Source organism: Sturnus vulgaris, chromosome 9, assembly GCF_052056855.1.
Source record: "Sturnus vulgaris isolate bStuVul1 chromosome 9, bStuVul1.hap1, whole genome shotgun sequence".
Classification (NCBI taxonomy): domain Eukaryota; kingdom Metazoa; phylum Chordata; class Aves; order Passeriformes; family Sturnidae; genus Sturnus; species Sturnus vulgaris.
The window spans coordinates 15450556-15477627 of record NC_142251.1 but is presented as its reverse complement, the minus strand read 5'-3'; the positions used below and the strand labels follow the sequence as shown (position 1 = coordinate 15477627).

At 40.1% G+C, this 27072-nt stretch overlaps 1 protein-coding gene across 1 annotated transcript in view; it reads left to right on the top strand.

Annotated features, from left to right (window-relative positions):
• The window catches only part of LOC148222823 (uncharacterized), a 500146-nt gene that overhangs the window by 433914 nt on the left and 39160 nt on the right, over positions 1 to 27072 (top strand). Inside the window, exons 12-15 of the mRNA XM_088169937.1 lie at positions 11566 to 11698; positions 13266 to 13402; positions 20956 to 21085; positions 24707 to 26105. The gene's annotated coding sequence lies outside the window, so the exon portion shown is untranslated. The remainder of the gene's footprint in view (positions 1 to 11565; positions 11699 to 13265; positions 13403 to 20955; positions 21086 to 24706; positions 26106 to 27072) is intronic.

Here is a 27072-nt window from a genome sequence, read left to right as displayed (position 1 = left end):
CAATTTCAGGAAGTTAACAACTTGGGCTTTTTGCTTTGCACATCGTAACCTTTTATGTTATCATTTGGTGAGATGAGGTGAAGACACAGAGGTGCATAAATTGGAGACCTCAGATCTGTGATTATGTTATTGCTGACCCTCATCACATCTAACATTACACTGTGCAGCTCTGCTCACAGGAAAAAAATAGAGAGGAGGCAAAGCATAACTTGTTCACTTGAGAATAGTTATGTTTTGATAGATATAAATCAGGATAGTTATGCTGCAGTCATTGTTACATCACTGAGGATTTGGTCACAATAACTTCCCAATCTGCTTTACAGATTGAAAATATATAAAGATCCAGCTTCATTTTTTGCTGGAATGCATATAGCATAACTAGTACACAGAAATTCTAAAGAAGGGAGCTCTTTTATAGATGTCTCAAGCACAGCCCACCAACACGTATCTGGCCCACGCTCCAATGAGCACAGAAGGGCTGTAAGGATGGCCTTGCCTAAACACAGACACTTAGCAGAGCTTGATGTGTGCTTCTTGTCCCTGCCATCTGATACCATGGCAATCTTTTAACACCAAAATTGTTGTGGTTGTGGTGCTGTCACCTCAGGATATTTGGGAAAAGGGTTTCCTAGTCAAATTATATTTTTCTAATGCAGGACAGAGCTGTCTGTGTGGTGATCTGTCCTGAGGAGTTTGTGAGTGGTGGTACCCTAAAGCACCATCTGTAACAGGCAATGGCTATGTCATACACAGGTATAATTTAATTCATGAAGCAGATTTCATTCATCAGTTTTTTAAGACTAGTCAGGGAAGCGAAAGTTGATGCAGACACGCAAGCAGAAACGGGCCCTTTAACGCTGACGTAGCAGACATGGCATCCCAACTAACCTTCAATAGAACGAAGATTCACAGTGCCAGTGTCTGATAACTGTATCTCACTCCAATATAGGCATTTCAAACCCACTCTGTGTAAACAGTGTGCATTGCTTCATGTCTTAATCTGCAAGACAACCAAATATCTCGCTTGCAGATATATGTTAAGGTTTAATGAATCTCCTGCCATAAAAGTGTTGCTCAAGACTAATGAACAAATCAATATTTGCTTAAACCCCTTTGTGAAAGTCAAACACACTTTCAACAACTATTCATGTATTTATTGTCAGATGTGAGTCATCACATAGGTGTCTGGCCTTGTGCTCTTAGCAACTAATGCCAGTAGTTCCACAGCATTTTTTCACTCATTTTTCCGTCTTTCTGCCCCCACTTCCATCTCCAGTAAGAAGCACTCTGGAAAGTGTCAGTGGCAGAACTTACCCTCCTTCAATGTTGTTTGTACCATAGTGACAGCTGATCCCCTTGCTGTCCATGAAGCAGTGGTGGCCTTTGGGGGCCACCTCAGCCCCATGTTCCACACAGCAGCCAATTGCTTCAGTGCCACTCTGGGGTCCTGCTGACCAAGTGAGTGCAAGCACAGCCTTCTCTTCTTTTTCCTCTGCCCAGCTTTCCAGGGGTACTAGTGGGGAACTGAGGTTGTGTGTAGATCCTCTTCTGACTGTCGGTGTGCCAGCAGTGGGTCTCTCTCCCTTCCAGTAGCTTGTCATCACTTCTTTGCCAAAACCTAGCATCTCCTTCTAAGTTACCAACTAAGCTCTTTGCGTGTCACAATCACGACGAATAGGTTCACCCTGAACAGTTCTAAAACCAAGGCTTTGCTAACCAGCCCCATATCTGAGACACTGGCCATTTCAGAAGATCTATCTGCAGCTGGAGGAGGATGGAATGTCCACCCTTAGACTCAATAGTATCTGGAAAGTTCCTATTGGATTTACTTCCTGAGTACATACTGTGAACTTAGAAGGTGCATTAATAACAGGGACTTATTTCTTGTGTTACTGAGTGACATTAAAATTATGTGTCAGTGCTTGTTTTATTTTTATTCTACTACTAAACAAGCTGAAGGCTTTAAGGATATTTTTTGTTCTCTTGTGTCAGAAGGGTCTGCCCAGGATGGAAAAGAAAATCAATGTTTCAGGGTTGTGTAACTGTGGGGTTTTTTTCATGTGTTTCTTGTTTCATTATGAGGAAGGAATTAAAAATCCCTCCTAGACAGTACTTAAAATATCAAAGTCATTGTTTAATGCCTTTGAGTCACTGTACAACTAATTCAATTGCACAGTGTAGTGCAGTTTCACGGTATGTGAAACACAGATAGTAGAGAGGAATGATTGGAAAGTTTAATAAACACAGCATTCGTTTGCAAAGTCTGAAACTTTCTGATGACTTCTTTAGCAATGATCCAGCACAACAGCTCATCAGCAGAAATGAGAGCAGAAGCTTTTAAACCCAGAGCTCCTGCCTCCTGTACCTAAGCTAAGCTAGCTGGGTTCATGCTGGCTGGAGGCTCTTGACCCTCCTCTGAACCAGCCACAGGAGGTGGGTTGGGTCAGCACTGGATGTCAGCAGCTTTTGGTGAGGTAGACAAGGGTCAAAGCTCTGATGATCACTGCAGGACCCTTCAGCAAAAATGAGCCTCAGGTGGCCAGGGACCAAGGCAGCAGAAGCTTTGGCTACAAGACACCCAGGAGGGCAGTGCACAGCCAACCTGACAAACAGTGCTGTGTTACACACCCAGTAACCTACAGGGACCCGAGGTGCTTGGTGGAAGGGCAGGGATTGCAGCTTTTGTAGCACTGTCAGTAAAGGGTCATTTCATGGCCAGCCTGGTACATCTGACTTCACACACAACCCTAAGAAGTTGTCACCTACAGGAGGTCCTCCTAATACATCAGAGGTTAGTAGGGAAAGGTACAGATCTATCAGCCTGACTTGTGTGAATCCTGTTGCCATCATAAAGGAGATCATCCCAAATAATTACTGACTTTATCTTTGTATCAGCTTTGCAAGGTACAGGAGCAGTGTTATTCCTGTTTTACAAATAACAGTCTGAGGCACAAAGAGGCTTCAGCTTTGCATCTCTCATTGCTTTAGAAGAGGTAGTGGTGGTGTAGACTTACCTGGATTGACTCTCATTTAGTTAGGTGTGGTAGTATTTTGCCCACAAACTTTCTTCTGTTGCAGGCTTTATGTGCATAGAAACAAGACCTGCTCTTTGAAAGCACCTGTTAGCCTCCCCATTTCCTCAGCAAGACTGCTGGAGCTGCTGTGCCTAAATGAGACATTCCCTGCCCCAGCCCCCTTAGCCACACGGAGATCTCCCAGGGAAGGTGTCCACACCTGGGCCTGAGTTAGGTGTTCCCATACATGGGAGTGCCAGAGTCCTGAAACTCGCATCCCCCACCCTGCCCTTAAAGGCAAATTGAAGCCACGTGGTTTGGGTATATCTGTGGCTGGTAAGCCACCCTGTGGGAGTAAAACACACTCTGATCATGAATTCCTGCTTTGGTTTCATTTATTTCCACACAAAAACAAACACAAAGAAATATCTTGAAGCTATCTCAGTCACAATTCAATGTTGATGCTTAGTGTTTGCGACTGATTTGTATTGCCATTGAATCACAGATATTTCCTGTATTAAGTGGCCCTAAAATCAATGTCAACATTTTAATGACAACAGCAGTATTGTAGGTAGTGGCAATTTGGCAAAGAGGGAAGGTAGGAGTGGAATTATTCTTTAATGAACATCCTGAATGGGCACAGATAGGAGAGGAAAAGGAGCAAAAAAGGGAAAGGACAAAAGCACACACATGCTCATAAAAGTTTCTGACAAGCTAAAAGCCTCAGAAACAAATTTGAGTTTAAAAATGCATTTGAAAAGTTACATACTCACTTTTGTACAGAACAACAATGGTGGAATGCTAATAACATTTAATTTCCCTTGACTTCTAACCTTCTTAACCTGCTGTGCTGCTAGAACAGCGCTGTAAATCAAAATATGCTGTATTGTATGGTGAACATGTGTATTGAGTCATTCCAGACTGCCTGGTGCTTTTTAAAAACAAAACTCACAATAGTGTTTGTGCTGTTTTTCATTTTTCATAGACCTTTCCCCTCAATCATGCTGCAACTGGTTAGGTTATGTATTAAAAATACAATATAAAAAAGAGGGAGGGAAGATGTAGGGGTAGACATAATACCACAGAAAGTACAGCACAGACAAACAGGCCAAAATATCCTTGACATTACTTTCCCCTTTGTTCTAAATGTTCTTCCAATTTCAATAAAAACAAATTGGAATACTGCCTGGGGTCTACTAAATCATTAGTAAATTAAGAATCTGTTTTTAATAACATTTCACTTGTAAATAATGCATTAATTGACTGCTTGAAAGTTAGCTTGACTGTTAGAAACTCTGGCACTAAATGTGTAATGAAAGAAGTGCACCGTTTGAGGAGGCTGGATGGTAAATGTAACAAATTAAATATGACAGTTGATATTTGTGAAAATGGTGATATAATTAGAGGACACCTGCAGCTGTTTTCCAACCAAAACAACAGAAATTAAACATGTATAAAGTATCTGTGTCATATTTTCTCTTGGCATGTTTCTTTTATTCTCTTTAGGACATTTTTTTATGCATGTCTTTTTATTTTTTCCTTACCTTTTGTCAGGTCATATGACTAACAGGTGTCTACTTATCCAATTATACCATTTGTTAGATCTATAAGTGATCATTTTGCAGTGTAAAGACAAAGAACCTAAATCTTATTTACCAAGCAAGAGCTGGAGGTTACTAGAGCACATGACACATGCCCGAGTATACTTTAACCCTGGGTGGTTAACCCTGGGAGAAGTCAAGAATTATACCAGGACACCTCCTGTGCAGTCCTCACCTGCAGAATGCTCACTTAAGTATTTCTCTACGTTGGCTTTGATAGTCTTGCCAAGTATTTCTGTAAACTAAAAGGTGATGTGATGCAATGTAAAAGCATTGCAAATGTGTAGTGTTCCTTCTTGGCATGTGTGCAGTTGAAAGTTGATGTGATGCCGCCCTGGCCATCTCACAAGGGTTTTGAACACCAAGTTTCTAGTGATAAAGGAAAAATGTGAAGTTCTTGAACAACATAGCTCCTCATGCTATGCCACTACTGGGAAAGTGTGAAGCAAATTGACCAAAGACGGCCAAAAGTGATGCATTTTTGACCTGGAGCCAAAGATTCTGGGTATTTCAGTTCATGACTCTTTTCCATCTATCCTTGCTCCTTTCCAGTTGGTGTACAGACAGCATCCTGCCAAAGGAGATAGAATTTGGACTTGCAAAAGCAGGAGTCTCTAGACTGACTCTCTCCAGAGTTAGAGCAGTAACATGGCAGTGGAATTACTCAGGTATAAATAAATAGAGCCTAAATGGAACATAAAATTTTACTCCTACTTAACACCATGTGACCATTTTGCCTGGTGTCAGGGCATAGAAACTGCACTGTTGGACTGAGCATGAGGCACATGATGCCAGTACCACTTCTATTCCCATAGATTCCACCTGAGGAAGGACTTCAAGCTGTCCGAGAGTCACTTTTACTAGGCTTTAACATACAGCAATTTTCCCACAGTGAAAGGAAAAACAGTACAGGGCAAGGCAAGCTGTCCTCACCATGAGACCCAGCTCTCACTGGGGAGTTTTCTCTGTGGCTGAGACACATAGAACAAACTTCTGTGGGGAACGTCCCATTGCACCACAGAACCAGCTGTGGGTACTGTAAATCTTCAGCATGCCCTTTATCAGCTGTCAGAAACACAGACATTCGTAAACAAAGGAGAGCAGGAGACCAAAATTCACTTTAAAATAAACAATGTGGACTTTGATTTGGAATGTGCTAACAGGATAGATATGAGCTATTTAAATAAACATACCAGCCAATTCTGTGAACTTTGCTTTGGGGGCAACAATACCTTTGTTACTGGGGTTTGTATCTGTCTTGATTAGAGCCATGTCAAGCAGCTGTTGAGATTGACTCCGATGACAGATAGGATGTAATGTAGATGACACTGGAAGCAAAGTATCATGGAGACAAATTGTGTGATGGCTGAGAAAATCTTTACCGTTTTTTCAGACATGGCAGACTTCCTCCCTGTAGATGCAAATATATTTATTTGTCTTAAAGTTACAGACTTATGGCTGTTCTTGCATGTACCTGTTTTTATGTAATAACTTCCATTCTCCACTGCCTCCCCCAGCCCAAGCAGGAGGCTGTTACCACCCTGCAGCTCTGGGTAGCACACTCTGCATGCTCCATTTATTCTATAGTGGTGTATTTGAAAATTACGGAAGAGAAGCTGTTTTCCACCTCCAAGGACAAGGCAGTAATAAAGTTCCACAGAAAGTGCACCCTGCTTTTCTTGTTATAAATCACACCAGCACGTAGTTGGGCTAGTCCCACCTGCTTGCACAGCTTTCAAGATGTGTTCCCCCTTAAGCTGATTTTACAGGTACTATTTCTTGCTCATCATGTAGATCATGTAATTGGTGATGGAGCTTGGTAGGCAGGTGATATAGGAGAGGTGCAGCTCACAGGGGCAGGTTCCAAACCTCTGTGTGTCAGCAGTCACTCTCTGACTCTCCTCTTCAGGAGCAAGATCTTCACTGTGTTAAAGCTGAGGGGAGTTCTTACTCTTTAAAAGAACAATTTTCTTGAAAAAATTTCTGCTCCTATTTTCTATGGGCTTTTGCATTGGTAACCAGTAGTTTCTGTGACGCAAATGTATCAAGACCTGCATTTTCCAGTAAAAACCATTAAGTAAAAACTATTGCAATATTTACCAGAAGGAAGGAGTTGTTTAGCCTCCTTTCATCTTTCACTTGTACAAGAATTTTCCCATCGATATCAAAGCTGATAATACACCTTTATTTTGGTTCCTTTGTAGGGCATTTTACAGATGCTGACTTTCTGCACGGATCAGGGATCCACTACAATTTTTATTTCTTTTATCAGTATATTCAACACTGTAGATACTGAATTTACCTAAAACCCCTCTGATTAAATTGGATCAGCAACAGGGATGATGGCTCCAAAGGTACAGGTTTTTTTTTGGTCTAAGGGGAACATACCTAGCAAGATTGCCTTCAGCTTGTTGTCTGTCAGTTTGCAGCAGCAAATCAGAGAGCCAAAGCTACAAGGAGTTTGACTACACCCATATTTGTTTTTCAGGGACAAATTTGTTGGCTTAAATTAAGCCTGCTAAAATTGTGGCCAAAATTTGCCCTAGCCAAAAAAATACCCCTTCCTTGCCTATGTAATGTTATGCTGATTTGAAGGTTTTCTTAGCTATAGAGTGCTACACATCAAAATACAAACCTAATCATTAGGAAAGAAACCCTAAAATTAAAAAATTAGTATTCCCAAACATAAGGAAGATGTGCTGGCTTAGTTAAATAAGGCACAACTGGTATTATTTAATTAAAATCTAGAGTGCAGCTGTTAGGGGAAAATCTAGCCAGTTTCAGATAGAAAAATATGCCCTAATAATGTGTTTCAACATCATTTTGATGCTAAACTCAAGAGTATGGTAGGTGTGAATGTTTTGCATGTGCATGCATATGTATACATACACATCTGTGTCTCTGACAGAGGGGGAAAAGACAAATGTGTTCAAATAAGTTTTCTATATTGGGGAAACTATAAATAAAACTAGACTTATGTGAGCCAGCAGCCAGGAGGCTCTGAGGATGCACAGTGTGTGCTTAGAGGGTGAGAACAAGGGGAGGTGATGCTAAGAGCTGCTTTGCCTATGCACATGAGCGTGGGTTTTCTATCTTTGTCCACCCAGATGTACACAGTGGACAGAAGAAAATATCTTTGCTTTGTTTGCTGAGTGAAGAAGCATTTTAATTATGCAGTTTTTCAGTTTTCTCCAAGAATTATAAAGACACATTAATTTTCTATAAAGAATACTTATTAGTTAATTGCATTTCTGCTGTATCTAAACTTACTGGGCTAACATGTTGTTTTGCTATCTAAAGCAGAGTATTTCAGCTTTTCAGAGAAATAATTGTATGTATTAGTCTGGCAGAAAAAATAGCAACTTTCAGAGGACGTTTCTGAGAAACAAGGCAGTTATGTAAACCAAGGAAAGAGAAACACAACACTGGGGGAAGATTTGCTGCCATTATTATTATTTTTTATAGTAACTATTTTATACAGCACTGTAATTTTGCATGACATTCTTCAAAGAGTAAAAAAGGCAAGCGGTGAGACCCAGCATACACTCTGCTGCACACACCTGTAGCCATACCCTGCTACACAGAGTATCTCACTGAGTAAGGGCTGGGAAAACTAAACTAAGCCACTTTTCTCCCTGTTCTTGGGTTGGCAGGTTTCTGAAGCTGTGTCTTGTCCTGTTCTTACTATATTCCCTTTGCAGGGCAAGAGATTTTTGAGCAAGACCTCACAATCCAAGGACTTCTCAGGGCAACAGACCTGTTTTTCCTTCTGCTCTCTTGAGCACTGCAAAGCTGCCAGAGAGAGGGCTGAACATCAGGCCTCATGGTAGCTGTCACAGGGAGCTTGCAGTGTGTAACAGATGGATATAGAAAAGGACAAGATGGAGCTAAAATAGACACAGGCAAAAGAGGTTAAGATCTAACATAACTTAAGATCATTTTATTCATTACACCTTTAGTTGGAACAGTACTATCCATATGTGGTGAAAAAGGGTCTTGATGGTATTTTGATGGCAACATTCTTTTATTTTTGTTCCTGACATAATTGACATTTGCAGAATTTTACCCTCCATGTAACATTTGTCCAGAACTGGTATAGGTTTCCTGATATCTCCTCTCTCTCTGTTATTTTACAGCCTCTGTATAGCAATTGTTTGGTCATTAAGAGCAGATAGTTCACCTTTTCATAGTTCACCTTTTGTCTATGTGTGAAATTCACATCATTTTGAAATAGGTTTCATTTGTCAAGAGATAGTGGTGGATGCTCTGCTTTGCCTACATCCACAGTTCCCATGTAGGAGCTTTGCATAGCAATCCCAGGCTTTCTCCTCCCCAAGTTGTTGTCAAAGAATATGCAAAATCGCTAGGGTAGCCAGCATGCCAAATGCAGAAAGCAAGGTAAAATGGGCTATCAGAGGGAACCTACAGGGGGGAGACAAGGCAACGAATATTTGAAGCAGAGAAAAGTAGCTCTTACTCCATTGATGCAGATTCAAGTTTGAGAATCTTGATGAGAGTGAGGGGAAAAAAATTCAAGCCACAAAGTCTGGGGTTTTTTTCAGTAGTTGTAATCCATACAAAACAGCAATGCTGTATGAGAGAACTAAAGACCAGAGGAGAGAGGGGAAGCTGGAGAATGAGGTGAGTGAGGCAGGAGGGCCAGGTCTGTGCTAAATGGGATCAGGGTGCAGGAGCCTGCAGGAGGAGGGAGCTGGCCTAGCAGCTGCCAAGTGGGCATGGCAGAGTGCAGGTGAAGGAAAACTTGCCCTCCAAATTCTTCCCAAGTCATACTGGTTTTCCTGCTCTCACCTGTAACACCTGGAAAAAGAAGCATTACAGCTCCTGTTCTGTCCTGCCTGCCTGTGTGCCCTCAGGGATTTTGAACCACAAGGAATCCACATGTTGTTTGGAGCCATTGAACTGTGCAGGGTAGGCTGCCACCAGGAGCTCCTTCGGCTCTTTGTAACGTGCCTGCTGTGCTTCCTGCTCCTCCCAGGCACAGTAAACTGAGCTGGAGAGCCTGAATGCTGACTATGTTTGTTCTTGACAATTTAAATTAGACCCGTATATTTAAGGCATGTTTTTTCTATTTTATCTACTGCCTGAATCTCAGATGCTGAAATATTCACAAAGCTCTTAGTTCTTTGGGGAGCAAGACATGGGTTTTCCCCAGTGGCACAGTGATAGCTTCTGATCCGCCAGCCTCCCGCTGTCCACTGTCATTGCAGCTCACAGTCAGTGAGTGGCCCGAGGAATAGCTGGCACTCAAGGACCCCCCTCCAGTGCCCATAACTCTGAAACTACATGACATCTTAACCTTTATGAAATTTCTTCAAGACAGCATTTTAAAACACCCAAATCTTTCCTGACCTTTACATTTTAGTAGAGGGGGTTTGTTTTGTTATTTTTTAAATTGATGTTCCTATATTTTTTTCTTTAGCTGTGGCATTTTTAAGCTGGTTCAAGAGGAACTTTGCTTTGCCCTTCCCATCCTTGTTGAGCCCAATCATTAATCATAAAGGGAAAGCACTCCAGTCTCAAGCCTAACTTTATAATTTTTATTTTTATGTTGTGACATTTTATCTCTCTCAGCCAGTGGGAAGTTCTTATCCTTTTAATTTGTAATCTGTTAGGTTTCAGTTTGACTCTAGATGCTGACTTCCTTTGTGGCATCTCATCCTCATTCTCACCTGTTTCACCAGGCTGTGGCTTGGTGATTTTGTATCGGGTGCACAGATGATTCCGGGATTCGCCCACGGGTATCAGTGATTGGTGTCCTGGATCATCAGGTAGCTGACCCCTCTTCATATGTGGGGAATCAAGATATCTTCAAGAGAAAGCTAATGGTTTGATTTGACAGTAATACACTGCCTAAATCTAGAATAAATCTGTTAAGTACTTCAGCAAAGCTGATAGTGCAAAGCTGATACAAGCGAGGAATCAGTCCTGGCATTTTTACACAAAACTGCGAATATTTGCAAAGGAAAACTGGAAATGCAAAAGCATTACAGTTTTTTTCTATGGCACTCATTCTTTTTACTGTAAGTAGGAGCTCTCTATCCTGCAGTGCGCAGCACTCTCCTATAAGACTTCTTTTTTAACAAAGGGAAAACTTTCCACATTTGTATCTAGTTATTACCTAATACAATCTCATAAAATCTTTCATGATATCAGGCAATTACAACACTCAAGGCTCAGAGTCTAAATACTCTCTAGTGGTCCTTTTAGATTTGTTTGTATAGTACGGTTCTGTTGCAACTGGAGAACACAGACACAGCTTTGTAGGCACAAAGATGAGTTCTGCTAAGCCTGTGTAAGTCTCTGCTCTTTAGCCCAAAAAAACTGAAGGTCAGTTCAAAGCTGCTTGTTGAGGGAAACTAATCCTGCAAACAGTACATTCACTGGCCATTATTTCCAAATCCAAACTATCTTATAGTCATGAAATGGAAAGTTTACGGGGAAAACAAATGCTGCATTTATTACTGTGATGCAACATTCATAAAATATATTTCATTGGGGGGGGAGTTTACACAGGGGGTAATGAGATTTTTCCTTTATACATTATTTACAACTGCTTAATCTAGGTGCTGTAGGTTATTCTTTTATCCCTCAGTTTCACAGCTACAAAACACTTCAGTATTTCTAATTTATTTCTGCTTACAGTACAGATGTTCTCAATTGTGTCTCTAACTACATTTCAACTGTTATGATCGCTTTTATTTGTTTGTGTCACTGTACACTTAGAAGTTGAATGTGCACTACACAATAGTCAGGTTCCAAGAAGGCTGTAAAAAGCCTCTGGTGATTTAGTTACCAACAAATTAAACTATGCCTAACAGTAATATCTTTATCATTAGTGGTTTTAATCTTCAGATTATTTCCTTGCTGTTTATATTGCTCTGTGCATGGGCTCTTATATCTTCACATAAAGGTTTCATCCTTTTAAACAGCATTTTTCAAGATGACCATTTGGAAACAACATTTGGAGGAACATTTGGGTTGCATCCTCTAACTAAATTTCCAAGCTGTTGGTAACGGACTAAAGAAAATGTGGTCTGCACTGAATACTAAAGAGCTGCAAATGTAAGAGCCTTGAAGGTTATGTGTAAATATTGACATTTTTATTTTATTTAGCATACAAAAATGAACTTGCAATGTTGCTTATCTGATCATACAGCAGTGACTGCATCTGCATCATCTGAGATGTATTCCTCACACTTCTGACTTTCATAGGTGTTCCAGAGTTTTTCCTCTGGGAATGTTATTGATGTCTCTGATTCAGGAACAGATATCTGGGGACTGAGTGTCCATATAGGAGCATGTCAACCAAGAGGCCACAAATGGAAGCAGAGAAAAAAAAATCCTTTCATCTTCAAAGGCCATGTTATACGTGCAGATATGGGTCCCAATAAAACCATTAAGGTTCTTTCCTGAGATGTGTAATAGGACTATAGGGCACCCAACATCCAGCAAAACAGGGTCTTCAGTTCATCCTAGAGGAAGCACAGAAAATAACTGTAACATTATATATACCCCAGCTGTTCTTTACACTTAGCCATACTGTCCTTTCCCCTTGTGTGTGAGTCTGTTGTCATTTCTTTTTAACCAGAACTTTCTGTGGAAACCTCAGGGTCTTCATATTTACATGCTTTTTTTCTTAAAACACTGAAAAAGACTCTGATGTACAGATAACAATGCTAGTAGTTCTTCAGGGCTGTTATTTATACTAAATTAATTTATATGTTAAGTGCTAAGATGGTCACTGTGCTGTTTGTAATTCCAGGGCATGAAACATGAGGGCCCCATAATATTCCCCTTAAAATCTAGTCAGAAAGCCATGAAATCTTGGCTGTTCACATGACAGCTCTGGATAACTGCTTCATGAATGGCACTACATTCACCAAAATCCACAGTAATGATTTGAGAACACATTAGTTCTCTCCCTGGATAGCCTATCCTGAACACCAACACTATCAGAAATTTTTCTAAAGTATCTGGTTCCCCTTTTTAGTACTCCTAGTTCCTGCATAAAACCCTGACATGCTGTTTGCATCAGCTGACTGCCTCTTGTGCTCCTCTGAGGGTGTCTTGAAGATAATTATTTTTATTTCCACATGTGAGAGAAGGATTTAATAAATTGCAGAATCATAAATTTCATTTAGGGAGTGGGAGGAAGAATAGTAACTTCTTTGTGCTACATGGAGACTATGTAATTTACATAAATATTGCCTATCTCTTTAGCAGATAGAGTAATTAAGAAATGACCATCATGGCTCTTGTTTGATCATCCTCCTTGTTCTTCTGTAAACTTAATTTTATATATTTTTCCTTTTACTTATTTGCTAAAAATTTCTGACTCTCCCAGTTGCCTGTTTTATTGGACACAGCGGTGAGCCTTACCAAGAGATGCAGTATTCTGCCCTAGAGAGCTACTTTGCCCAAATCAGAGAGTTTGTCCCTAATCCACTTGTCTTGAAGAAAGTTAGGCATCAAGGTAATCAGACCAGCATGCATTTGGCAGCTCATGCACAACAGGGAGAACACATGTTATTTACCCTTTTTAATTCATTTTTCTCTGCCTTGCAATAGAGTAAATAGCCTCACTCTGTGTTAGTCAGAGCTTCTGAGAAGGTTCCTTCTGTGCTTCCAGAGTAGTCCCATAGTGGCAGTGGAGCACTGTGGAAATAAAAGAGAAGAGACACATGCCAAGGATGAAGTGTGTTCTGGAAGGGATGAACCTGTGTCCCTCACCTGCAAACATGACCAAGGGTGATCCTATGTTGTCTGGTAGGTACACGTGTCTATTTATCCTGTTTGTGGCTTCAAGCTGGGTTCATGGAAAGGCTGCATTGCAGCTGACAAGGAAATGTCCCTTGCCAGCCAGATGAGTGGCAGTGCTAGAATATTAACCTTCATGGTCATCTCGTCCAATGGACTGAGAAAATTAATTCTTCCTGCTTCTTCATTTGAGAGAAGCAGGGAGAAAGTGGACAGTGGAAATTTCTGCCAGGACTAAGAAAGACTAAAAGGAGCAATAAAGACTCAAGCTTTTGGAAGAATCAGCAGCATTGGACATGAAAGAGGAATGCTTTATAACAGAAAGGTTCCACTTAATGGTGGGACTAAAACTGGTGTGGTGGGAGGGAGACTCAACAGCTGAGAGCTCTGAATTGCAGGGAGAAAAGATGGACCACTTAGAGGAACCTAATGTTACCCAAAACATCAAATGTTGCTGAGAATTTGGAATATGAGAATAGAATTTACTGTATTTGCATTGCCTTGTGTGTCTCTGTGCTATCTAAGTGTAGTTTTGTCTGCGGGGCTGAGTGCATATTATCATACTGCAGAAGAGATAACAAGCAAAGATCCTCCACCCAGTGGCTTTTCAGCTACACGAGAAACACTGCTCCAAAGAAAAGGATATCAAGGAAATCCTTTCATATGTTTCTGAGGAAAGTAGTACCAACAGGCTTCAATTATGGTAAGAAAGATGTCAGTTAATCATTAGTAAATATTTGGCATTCCCATAGGAATCTGGTGGCATACATCAGTAGACCAGGAAGGCACAGGGTCTTTGTCACTGGACACTCTTTATGAATAGGCTAGACAGTATCTGAAAGTAAGGAAAAAGGCATAATAGAGCCTTTTTTGACCTTGTGTGCCTGGCCAACACAGAGTGTCAACTGAAAGCCAGTGAGCACCTAGTGAGTAATATCTAGCAAGAAACACATAGATTCGGGTCACCTTTGCCTCTGGGATTTCAGGATGAGGTAGGAGGCAGTGAATCCCTCGTGCATTTTGACAATGGGAATCTCCCTCAACTTTGGAAGCAGATTTTTGTCAACTCAAAACATTTTTCCCTTGCCAAACCCATATACTACCTTCATGTTATCTAGAGAAAGCTTCAGCCAACTGGCTTTCATCCATGTCTTATCTCTGCCAGACACAAGGAAGCTGTAACATATGGCTTCAATGAAAAGGAGACGTAGAGCTTGGTGTCATCAGGATATTGATGACATTGTAGCCTATGCCATTTCACAATATCCTCAAGTGGTTTCATATGGATTTTGAAAAAGAAAAGTAACAGCAGTGAACCCTCTGGTACTTTAGCTGCGAGTTCTGGGAGAGAAAAAAACATTTATCCATGCTTTTGGGATCTTCTTGACAGAAATTGTCAGAACACTTCAAAGACTTTCTTCTCTCCTATCAGCCATTTTGCCACAAAAGCAATGTGAAACAGCAACAGGAAGCAGACATCATGTCTGGACTTTAGTCTGACTCAGATGCAGTGGCAAAGCACGGGAAGAATTAGCAATATTAAGCTAAAATAATGTATTATAGTATGTATGTGTATGTATGTGGGTCTGATGAAGTCGTGTAACCATACCATGACAGAAATTTCCTACCTTTGCTGTAAAATTGCTAATGTCACCAATTCAAACCTACAATCTGACTATTAAGTGGAAGAATAAAGCTCTTTGTAGTTTAGGAATTTGAGTCTCAAGAGCTATAAAATTGGAACATTCAGCATAGCTGGTTGTCTGCAGAGGCCTCTCAATGAGACCTACCTTAATAGATCACAGGACGGATAGGTAATTGCTTAGTTGGTTTAATCAATCAATAAAAGTACCAGGCGAAGTGATATGACCCTTGTGTGAAAAAGGGAAGTTAAATCCCACTGATAAAATGGGGGAAGAAGATATAAAATCTCACATCAGTATTAGCAGTTACTCTGTAGGCAGATGTGTCTTTCCCCCCAGGCTTACATCCATCTGGAGTTCCAACCTACACGGTGCCAAACAAGATTAACTAAAATGCCCAGCCATTTTGTTTGGAGTGTATCATTGGTATCCATCTTTGGTTGGTATACAAATTTGCTGATAGCAATTTCTATGGTATCCAATCTTGAAAGGTCTTTGCTTCTTATTTAAAAAACGTATCAGTGTATTATTCATGTCTGATCACTCTGTCATCAGTGATGACAAAACTACACTGAAATGACTCACATGCCTCAGCTATAATAATAGAAATAAAATAAATATCCAGAATCTAGTTAATCACCTTCCTCAACCATTTCAACATAACCACAGGGAGGATATCCTGGAGGGCCCAGATGCTCCACTGGAAGACTTTTCAAAATAAAGCCTTATTAGTAAGGCTATCTGACTTTTCTCCCTTCCCTGCTGTGATATTTGGTGAACAAGACATAAACCATTCCACTGAAATATTCAGGCCTGAAAAATGGTGCATTTTGCACCAAAAACATGGAGGCTGACAGGTGCCTGAGCAGAGAAGGAGATGCATGAGTGAGATGTTGAAGCTGGCCCACCACCATGCCACTGTTAGAGAGGGAGTTCTATGTACAGGAATTGATGTAGGGTAGATATGAAGCAAAGGAGTGAAATCCATCTTGTTTCCTTCTAAGAGATGCCAGCTGAGCTAGAGTGATGCTGTGCAGTAGATTGCAATGAAAACATGCAGCTTGTGATAAGCTGACAGGAGCTGGACTGAGCATAAATAGCTTAGAAACATTAGTGGGTAAAGGCAAAGCTTTTGCTTTTGTGTTTTAAAAGGACATATTTGCTATGCTTTGCTTTTTAGAATATAACACATTGTGTTAATGCCAGCAACTGTATTTATAGCACCTTACACTTCCCATGTGTCAAATTTTTGTTCTTATACACACATGTTCTCATTTTTTGAGCTATGGAACCATCATAATTATCGTTAGAACTTTGTGACCAAGGATATTAGACTTTCTCAGCATGACTAACTGTTTTCTCAAGACGTCCTGGCTGCAGTGGTGTAACTGTGCTGACATTTGCACAGATGGGCAGAGGGTGCCTGGGACATGTCTGGTTGCAGTGCAGACCTGAAGATCCTAGATGAAGAAGCTGAGCCACTGTGTTTTGGCCTGATTTATAAGAAAACTGCTTCTCAGCAAATGTAGCCTATATTATCCTTTCTGTTAATGGAAAAAATGGTCAGCCATAGCAAAACAAGCCCACAGCTAAAACATATGTTTTGACCAAAGGTCATAATGATTTATATCAGATATCTGTGTGTATTTGCTCCATACCAACTAAAACATTTAATGTCCTCGGGTAATAGAGAAGAGGGCAAACATCCACAAGTCTGACTGACTATGGATTGGTAAATTGTGCCTGAAAACCATGCAGGATGAGAACAAAATGGTGTAACTGGGAAATGGTCTTCTGGAGATGGAATCTGAATTTTGATTTCTCATTATGTGGAATAGTTTCCTCACTCTCAAGAGAGAGATTTTGCATCAAGGAAGCCAGTGGATGTTGTTAGGTTCACTGAGAAATCCTTCTATTACAATGCTTCTATTACAAGGAGAGGGAGAACAGGCACAGCAGACTTTGGTGCACACAGGACGCCAAACTGATTCAGTGAAATCTAGTTGTTTCCTAATTCCAGTTCTGAGAATGAATCACATAATTTGTTACAGATAAGTGGCTAATGTCCACTAGCTGCTGACAAGAATTTTCTGTCCTACTTTGTGATTGACAGCTAAGTAATTTGAATGGGTTTGAGCTGAGGGAGTTGTGGTCTGGCCTGCTGCATCTTAGTGCCAGGTCTCTTGCCATGCTCTTTGCAGCTTTGCTACCAACTTCCTGCTATGGACTTTAGTGTTTATCTTCCATTATTTCACTTGAACCTATTTGGGAAAAACTCATCATTATAACACCATTTTAGAAGTGGCTTTTCGTGGATACAGCTAATGGAATTTATGCAGAAAAATGCTACTACTGAAGTCCTCTGATGAGCCACACAGACTAGAAAATTGCTGATTTAGGATATAAGTGGATAGGATGGCAAATGTTATCATGTGTTTGAAACTGGTTTATGCATATACCACTCTATTTTTTTTTAGCAGTCCAGAGAATTACAGAAGCCTTCAGTAAATATAGCTCTCTGTTTTAAGCACCAACATCATAACAGGTTTTTATATTCTTGCTCTGCTCTGCACTCGTAGTCCTGGAAGAGCTCCATGGACTTTAAGAGTCAAGGCAATACTGCAATTACATAGAATTAGAATGCCTTTTCTTTAGCAAAGAGATTAGGTAATGTAACAAAACCAATGAACCAAGGCCAGCTGTGGTGTAAACAATGATTTTACTTCTTGAGCCAAATTCTTAAATGTTGCAAATGAACCTGCTGTGTTCTAACAAACCCTTTTTTATCTTCTTTGTGTCAGTAGCATAGACAAGAGGGTTGGAGTGGCAGCAAAAAAAACTATTTAATATCTTATATGTGGCACAACTCTTCTACTTCATCTTTTCTTTTTACTGCTTTTCCTGCTCCATGCCCATTTCTGCGCCTACTGATGTGGAAGCTGAACATGGCCAAAGACTGACAATACTTATATCAAAATCCATATTGAATTAGTCATCACTTTGCCTATAGATTTCAGAAGTTTAGATCTCCAGCTAGGGCAGATGTAAACTCCTTCAAAGTATAAAGGTATAAAAGCTCAGGTGGGTTCAACAAGTTGTGTGTTGCAACTGGGAGCAAAGCACTGAGATAAACAAGTATGTGCTGATTCCTGTGATTAGGCCAGAAAAGCTCTCTCAGTGTTGTCCTGTGCTGTAGAGATATATCTTGTAATCAAGGACTGAATGTTTAAGGCTTTGAACATACACACTTCTGTTATGAAACATCTAACAGGCGGAATTGCTGGGCCTGCAATGAGCTTTTCTTGTTCTGTGGCTTTCTGGGATCAGAAAATATCTGTCTGATGCCTGGGGAGCAAATTCTCAGCTGCTGATGTTCCACCATTGCAGGTTGGTGTTGTTCAGGACTGTGGAAGAGTCCCAGCTCGTTCCCATTCTGGAAGCAGTGACTAGGAGCTGCCCTAAGCCTCACATTGTCACGTGTCACTGCACTGGTCTTTGCCAAGAGGTGAAGTAAGCAACACAGAGGGCATCTGGAAAGAGAGAAGACAGGAGAAACTCCATTTGGCAGATGCTAGATCACAGCAGGCTTCCAGCAGTTTATTTTGAATGTATTTGTTTGCTAAATAAACATGTTTTACTGCAGTGGAGTATCTTCAGCTTCAGTAATATTTTCCTGTTATTATTAAAGACCAAAGGGGACAGCACTTACAGGAACATGGTGATGCTCCTGACTAGGATTCACTGTTCATTAACCTTTCAGACACTGTATGATTTTAGAAGGGCTGTTTTTTCCAAATTTTTTCTAATTCTTGTAGTTCTCAAAAACGCCTGTTTTAATAGCAAGAAGTTAAACTGCAGAAAGGTCATGTTATCTGGTTTGTGCATAGGCTGCCTCCATCACACTTGTGTGTAATCAAAGAAAATATAATTACAGCTCTGCAAATTTGAGGCCAAATCCTGCAGTTTAGTCTGCTCATTCCCTGCTCACATAAATGGGTGAGTCGTTGGGTTTTGCTTGCCTAACAAGTACCATCCTGTATTAACAGCGAGGAAATCTATTCTAGGATTTAGAGCAGCTGGCTTATTAAATCCAGTGGACCAACTGAAACCTTGGTATCGGGCAGCAATGATTCTTCAGAAATGACTGGAGCTGTACCAGTCTTATATTTCAGGACTGAGATCAGAACCAGACCCAGTCTGCTGAAAAATAAAGCAGTTCTGTCATTTGCTGGTAATGAAGAATCACCCAAATCATAAATCTATGTCCAGGCTTATGTTGTACACTATAAATATGTTACATGGACTCCATGGGGTGCTCTTCTAAATAAGCTCCACAGTGTTTACTAATAAGTCTCTTTTTTCTTCTTCATGCAGCTTGTCCTCTAAGGGTAATAGATGTTTCTGCACTAGCATTGTGATCCAATCTTATTAAAACAATTTTAAGTTCCAAGAAGACTTTTGATATTTTTTGTCTTCCAAAACTAATATAAATATTCACAAATTCAGGGTCATGCTGTCTGTTACCAGATACTTTTAAATCCAAATCTTTGGGATGGGATTTATTGGAGGGAGCGGTTTACCAAAACAGGGTATGAAGTGCTGGGAGGGAGAGGTAAAAAAGAAATGATCAATTCTGCTTCTAGCATTAGTACCATTTTGTATGTGAGAGGGGAGAGGATGAATAGAAGAGTTCACCAGGGACAGAGACACAGGGCAGAGTAATTTTCAAAGTTCTGGTTTACAGAATTTTAAAAAGTAAATGCACTTATTCCTAGGCTGTAGACTAAGGTGTATTGTTCAGCATCAGCTGGTTCCTCATTATCCCTAACTTCACTATGTTTACAGCATTCTCCACTCAGGTAATGCTGCTTGAGAAACCCCTCTGCCCTATGTGAAAATGCTGTGCACTTCTTGCTTACCAAGGGACTTAAGTTAATATAAGAGCATTCAATGTGTTGTAATGTTAAATGCCAAAGGACCAGTACCTGAAAGGTCTAAGACTAAAAGCATCAGACTACACAATTTTCTATTTACTATAGATGGTATATTTAGTAACTGGTCATCCAACCTAATAATATAAAATAGTATTTGACAAAAAGGTCGAGTGTTTAATATTAGGGCTAGGAGAGCCATAAAAATCTATGAGGAGAATGCTCCATGGAACAGCCAGCCAGCTGCAGCTCCCAGCTCTGTCACTGTATCTCTCAGTTCCCCCTTTCATTCTATAAAAATGTCACAGTCTCTTAAGCTCAAATGATTCCATACATTTCCTGCTTCTGGAGGATGTAACTCTACTATAGGCTCAGTTCCTGGCTGCCAGGCCAAACAGCTCAGTCTCTGGAAGTTTCCTCTCCTTAAGTCTTTTAGAACTCTTTAAAAAGTGTCATAGTTTGTGGTGTAAACAAAAGTTCCCTGGATATTGTGGAGGACTCTGTATTTTATGGAAATCCTGTTAGAATGCAATGAAAGAGACTTTTTAAATTTAATAATTGCTTTATAAAACCTAGCAGACTTTATGTTCCAGGTTTGTCGGCCAAATGGACCTCAGCCAGAGGAGGGAGAGGGAGTGAACCAAACTGAGAGCTAGTGTAAATGGGCCCAACTTTCACATTCTTTTTGAACTTGACCAACACCTGCAGGGACTAGAAGGAGCCACTGTTGCTGCTGATCTGTAGAGCAACCTGGGCATCAGCCATGTTTTAGAACCTCATTTTCACTGTAAAACATGAAAACAAAACACAGAAACAGCATCTGAGACTAAATGCTGTACTCAGACCCAGACTGGAGGACACACGTCACAAGATTTTATTGTTGATACTTAGCTCCCATCTCTCTGATACTTTTCCCACACTGTTATTCATGACTCCCTTCATGACTGTTGGAAGTTTGGATTTTTTATCATCTTCTATTTGCCTGCAGGGGCCTCAGTTATTTTACTTCTGCCCATGGGATCCCACTGCAATTGCAGCTGTTTGAATTAACATGTTTCCTTGCTGCATCTCCTGGCTGAGGAAAGTGCAAGTGCTATCATGGCCAGCAGAACAAACAGGTGACTCAGTTCCATCCTGTAACTCATTTCTATGGCATTTTTTGTAAACTCATGTGGTTTGATAACAGGTGGGTTTTGTTTTTTTTTTTTATTTTTTTGATCAGCAACTATATACAGGGGGTGGTATTTGGAAATAAAAATGGGACACACCTTTTAATTCTCATAAAAGCATTTTCATGGGAAGCCTTCTTACAAAAACAGAGTGAGAACAAGTTAAATATTTTGTTTCAAAGGGATTATCCCTACCCAGCAGGGAACAGCTGGCATAAAACGCTGATCCACCTCCCATTGCAAACAAGAGCCAAACTCCTGTTGATTTCATTGGTACAGAATCAAGCTCTTATTAAGTCCATGGCCAGCTTTGCACAACTTCTGTCCCTGTCTGCTTCTCTTACATATAGGCCTGACCCTCTCTGGCCATGGAGAACCCAAGCTGAGTTGTGGCTGTAGAAAAACTGAAAGCATTCTAAGATATGAGTAAATTAGTATAACAGCTTTTTCAAAATATACTCATTTGTGGAGTACATCACAAGTAGCCCCACTGACTTCAGTCTAGCTCATCTGTCTAAATAGCCAAATGACAAACAGCAAGTTGTATCTAGGTTCTTGACCCACTAAAATGAGCCAGATCCTTTATTTTTTTCTGGGTTAACATGGCTTCTCTCTAGGTTGTGTTTCATTCCTGTGTTCAGCAGGAACAGGAAAAGTAGTATTTCAAGTTTTGTATACAGTTATATTGCAGTATATTTAATAAAAGAGCACCAGTTACTGAAATGTTTTGAAAGACACCACTCCCAGATCTAAGAGCAGCCACAGACTTCTTATTTCCTCTCCAGAGCATTCACATCAAGGCATTGATGTATGTAGAACTGTTTAGAGAAAATACGTTAATTACAAAAAGAACTAGACAATTTTTAGGATCCTAATATCTGATATTGATAGGCTTCCTGTCCTTTCATGGTTATATTGTTTGAATGTATTTCTGCTAAATGGCAGAGCAGGCTGAAACTATTAGTGCCTAGGAACTGGGAAAAAAAGTAATAACAAGTGATTGGGTTGTTAAGAGCCTCATTGTATGTGACAGTGAAAAAAACTGGACCTGTACTATCATATGTCATGTAAAAGTTAGCACTATGAACAAGATGTTTTCATATCCTTTCTAATACTTTGAGATAGACCAAAATTTATCATAGCTATCTACATTTTACTCAGTTAATAATGAATGATCAGTGAAAGATTTTGGAATAAGAAAGCTAGATGATTCATGTAACGTCTGCTGTGAGAGGTTTTCAAAGTTTAAAACATACAAAGAGAAAGTAAAGGTAGCTGTATCTTTTAAAAGACAAAAAATGTAGGAGAGATGAGAAGTTTTAATTGAATAACATCATTTGTGAGATCATCATACAGGTTTGATTTTTTGATAATCAGATTGAGTTTCATTCATGTTCAACATTTGTATGAGCTCTCAAACAATGAAAATGTCTTTGTGGACCTTTCTTTGACTTCATGACCATCATGATTTTCAGGGATGAAAGTCATGCTTTGATGATAATGGTGTGATTGTGCAGGTGCTGTATAAACTGCAGTTTTTGACTGCTGAGGAAGGTGCTGTGTAAAAAGCTGTGTTTCTTCTTCTTTCTTAGAACTGATCCAAGATATAAAGAGTCAAAAATCTTGCTGAACTGTTCATGGATTAAAAAGTATCCAAAAATTTTGCCACAGAAAAATTACATAGCATTCCTGTTATGCACACACCTCAGATAAGAATAAAGGGCCACATTATCTTCTGGAATAAAAATCACCATTTTTTTTGTGTCTGTCGAGCTTCCACTACCTTTCCCAGCAGAGACTTTGGTTACTAGTGCAGAGTTCATGTAAAGAGACAGGTCTTTACCTCTCCAAATTCTACCATCAATGTTTGGAGACTTCTTTTATCTTTGTCCAGTGCACAGAAAGTAATATAATGCATGCATGACTTCATCATAAAACTTCAACTTTTGGAGCCTGGGGTGGGGGGGAAATAAAGTGTCCCATTAAGTAGTCTGTAATAATAATTGTCATTCCTCTTGCATCATAGTCACAAGTGTGTAAGGATCCTGTTTCTGAAAGATTGGACATGCTGGACCACTGTTCTGGATTAGTATTTTAGTCCCTGTGCTTTTGTATTGTTAGAGCTACTTCTTTTGAACTTCATTGCTGGCTGAAAATTTGATGTATTCTAGGTTGTATTAATTATGAGGAGAAAGTGTTGTGAGAGTCACAAACTGCTTTTATGTAATGCCACGTATCTACAAAGAAAGGACAAAGATCTGTTTTTCTGACCACTGGACAAGTCAAACAGCTATAAAAATTCACTAAGTCCATCCAATTGCCCGTGGGACCTCTTTCAGCCAGAGCCCACTCCTCATGCTCATCCTTGGCCTCTCACAGGGATGCACTGGCTGCATATCCTGCCACCTCTCTTCATTTCTGCAGTGCCTTTGTGGCTTTTCTTCCCACCCAGGCTGGTGGTCTGTCAGTGCAATATTCAGGAGCTGTGCTTCTCTCATAGCTCACGTCTGATCAGACTGGCCTTGTCTTTGCTGTGTGCAGTGACACGTGCCTGCACTTTGCTTGAAGACTGAGTATCATCACCGAGGAGCTGAGTTGCTCCTTCCCAGCTAACTCAGCTGAAGGGCAATGACTACAGCCAGCTCTGACATTTCATCCCTACACTTCTACGTCTGGTTTATATCAAAATTATTCCTACAATTCCTGCCATCATATAAAAGCAAGCCTGAAAAGAAGAGGAATAAACATAGAGTGGTTTAAAATTGTATACTAGGAATAATTAAATTCTTAGTAAGGGACTTCTGTCATTTCTCTATTTTCACTCACCATGAGGAGGACAGCATGTTCTCATCTCTGTAGAGTCACATAAATTACTTGATTAAAGTGTATGTTGCAGAGCTTAATCTGGGCATTTGGAACCTCCTTGCTGTTTTCTCAAGGTATTTGTATGATAGATGAGGAAAAAAAAAATTCCTGTGCTGAGTTCATCTTGTTATATAGTAGATATATTTTCCAGACATTTGCAAATAGAGTAAAGAACAAGAGTTCTTCAGCTATTTAAAGTCTTTGAAAGAAGAAAGGCAGTTTAGATTACCAGCAGCCTACAATGTGCATGGCACAAAAATGTCAGTTTTAATGGCAAAGTTCAGGATAAAACTGTGTCAGCTAATTTAATCATTTACAATGAAATACCAGTTATCTTAATCTTACATGCAGTCCTTAAGTCTGCTGCATATTTTTGTGTAATTGAATCCTATCCCTAAAATGGACAAAGCAGGGAATTTGCTTTTTAGTGAAAAGTTAGGCTCTAAGTATTCCTGCTTATAAATTGTATTTGTGGCATTGTCAGATATTTTGATAGTGAGCAGCTAATATTTCTGATGAGTCTATTTTTTGCCTGTTTCCTAATTGTCTTCCATGCTACAGAAATCATATTAGTATTCAGTTTCTATGGAACTAAACCGAATTCTCTGGAAAAAACTGCAGATATTGTTCCCAGAACTTAAGGCAAATAAATTAGTATCTAACCCAGATGACACATTTTATTCATGTGGTTTGCTTTCTGTCTAGATACCTGATACATTACTTCATCAGCAAATTCAACAAGGCCAAGATGTCTTCATTTTCCTTCAGAGCAAGAGCAGTAAGAGCAGTGTGGTGGAAGGATTGGTCTTCTGTGGCCAGCCAGTGAGAACCCATCAACAGCTGTGATGAGCAGAGCAGACATGGGAGACAGGAGGCAGCTGAAGCCAAAGAGGACCCACGCCTGGAGCTGTGTCTGTGTGATTGGAGCAGAGAGAGGCCAGGACCCAAGGAAATCCCAGCAGCAAGGGAAAAAAACAGATTGACTCTCAGTGACTCATTTAGCTCCTGGATTGGACAGATCTCTCCCCTGCTGGCAATTTGGCTGAGCATCAATGGACAGATACCAGGATGAATAGCTTAAAATAATTAGGGGTTGGGAATTTGCAAAACTGCTAGCCATCCAATTCTTTACTGTGCAATGCGAGGCAGAAAAAAGAAATTACATTTAGGTTATTAAATATTAAGTCAGTGGATTTACTTCCATTTGGTGCAGAACAGGAAACTGGCTAAAATTCAACATTTATATCATTGTGTTGATGGTCTGTTTATCACTGAGCAAGTAAGTGCCTTTTGGCAGGTCAAGCTCTTTGACACATGGGGCAAATGTGTGCTTAATTTCTCCCAAACAGAAGAATTAATATAATAATAATTAACACAGATGAGAACAGAATTAAAATTAAGTGCAGTCAGGAGTTCAGTTTAATGCCAGGTGTCTCACATTCTAGATGTTCTGGGGCCAGATTTTTCCTGTTGAAGGTAGCAAGGATTTTGCCTTTAGCATTTATGGGAGCTGAAGTGGGCCTTGGATGTAAAGAGACAGGATTCCCTGTACTTTCTATTTAATGCATAAAACCAGAAGCAACAGGCTCATTTAGTATCAGAAAAGGTCAGTTAAAATTATAGAGACATCCTTTGGAGCAAATCCTCTACCTTGTATTTGCATATTTATGAATTAGAGATTACGACAGGCTATTTCATTTATTAGAGCAGCACTGCTATAGTTAATAGTCTGTCAGTATTTCCATTATAAACCCCGTTTTTCAGTGTTTAATATCTCAGCCATTTAAAATCACATCAGGAAGCAAGTTGGTCTTATGTTTCTGGCCAGGTACAATTTTTTGTTATGGATTATTTTCAATAACGAAATACTGCTCATCATAAATGCAGATGAGCCACAGCATTTCTGTTGGAGGGACATAGCAAGGTGTGTAGATTCACTGTGCCTTTGTTTTTCTTTAGGAAAGAAGGGAAAAGAGGGATTTGGCCAAACATGTCCACTGTGGCCTTATGTTTGAAGAACAGTTTTTCAAGCAACTACTCTCAGAGGAAACACTGGTTCTCAGTGGGAAATCAGATTGCTGTTTGCTTGCCAGTGGTGACCAAGGTAAACAAGTGAGGATGGTTACCCTGTCCCTCTGAAATTCCTTGTCTACCAGTCCTGGGTGAAGCACCTCAGGCAAGAAAGCAGTGAACATAAAAGAAGAGCCTTTAGAAGAAACAGGAGCCCCAGTTACAAATTCAGAAAACTGGCCTTTTTTAAAGTGTCTGCCAGCAGCAGAGAAGTGCAGTACTATCCTGACTTTATTGCTGATGTTTGGGGTAGAGGGGCTGCTAAGGCTTTAGGGGCAGTTGGGAAGCTACTTGCATGTTTCCCTAAACTGAACAGTCATTTATTTCAGCAATCTCACATGATTCTCCTTCCCAACAGCACCACTTTGCTTTCAGAGAAGTGTTAATTCACTAAAAAGTAACTGCCTGGTGAGGGCAAATGTTCAGCCTAAAATACCAATGTTTAACTTGCTAGGGCAGCAAAAAGTTACTCTTTAGAGTAGCTGAAAGAAGCTGGTCTTGCACTATAACCTCTTTCCCTATAAAAAGAGAGACAGTCCAAACAGAAACTCCTGGGGAATGGTTTGTTTTCAAGTCTTGAAAAATCATTTGCTGCCTCAGTAATTGACAAGCTAGGAATCAAATTCATGAAGAGAAAATAAATGAAGTTATGTGCAAAATATCTTTTGCTCTTTTGCCTCACAAACACAGTTGGAGAGGGGAACATAGTCCATATTTTCCATCTTTCTCACCATAAAGGTCTATGTGCAGAAACTGAGGGTTCCAGGGAAACTAGCAATGGCAGGCCAGAAACACTCTGAAACATCATATTCAATCCACTTGGAGCATTGCAGCTAATCAAACTATGCCCTAGGCAAGACTCAGGGCTTGGCCTCTGTGCCACCGTCTGTAAATTTTGACTGAATTAAGGTTAACAGCAAGTTTAGAAGTTATATTACACAAAAAAAAAAAAAAATTAAGCACATGTAAGACAAGATTGCAACAAAAAATCTCTGATCTTA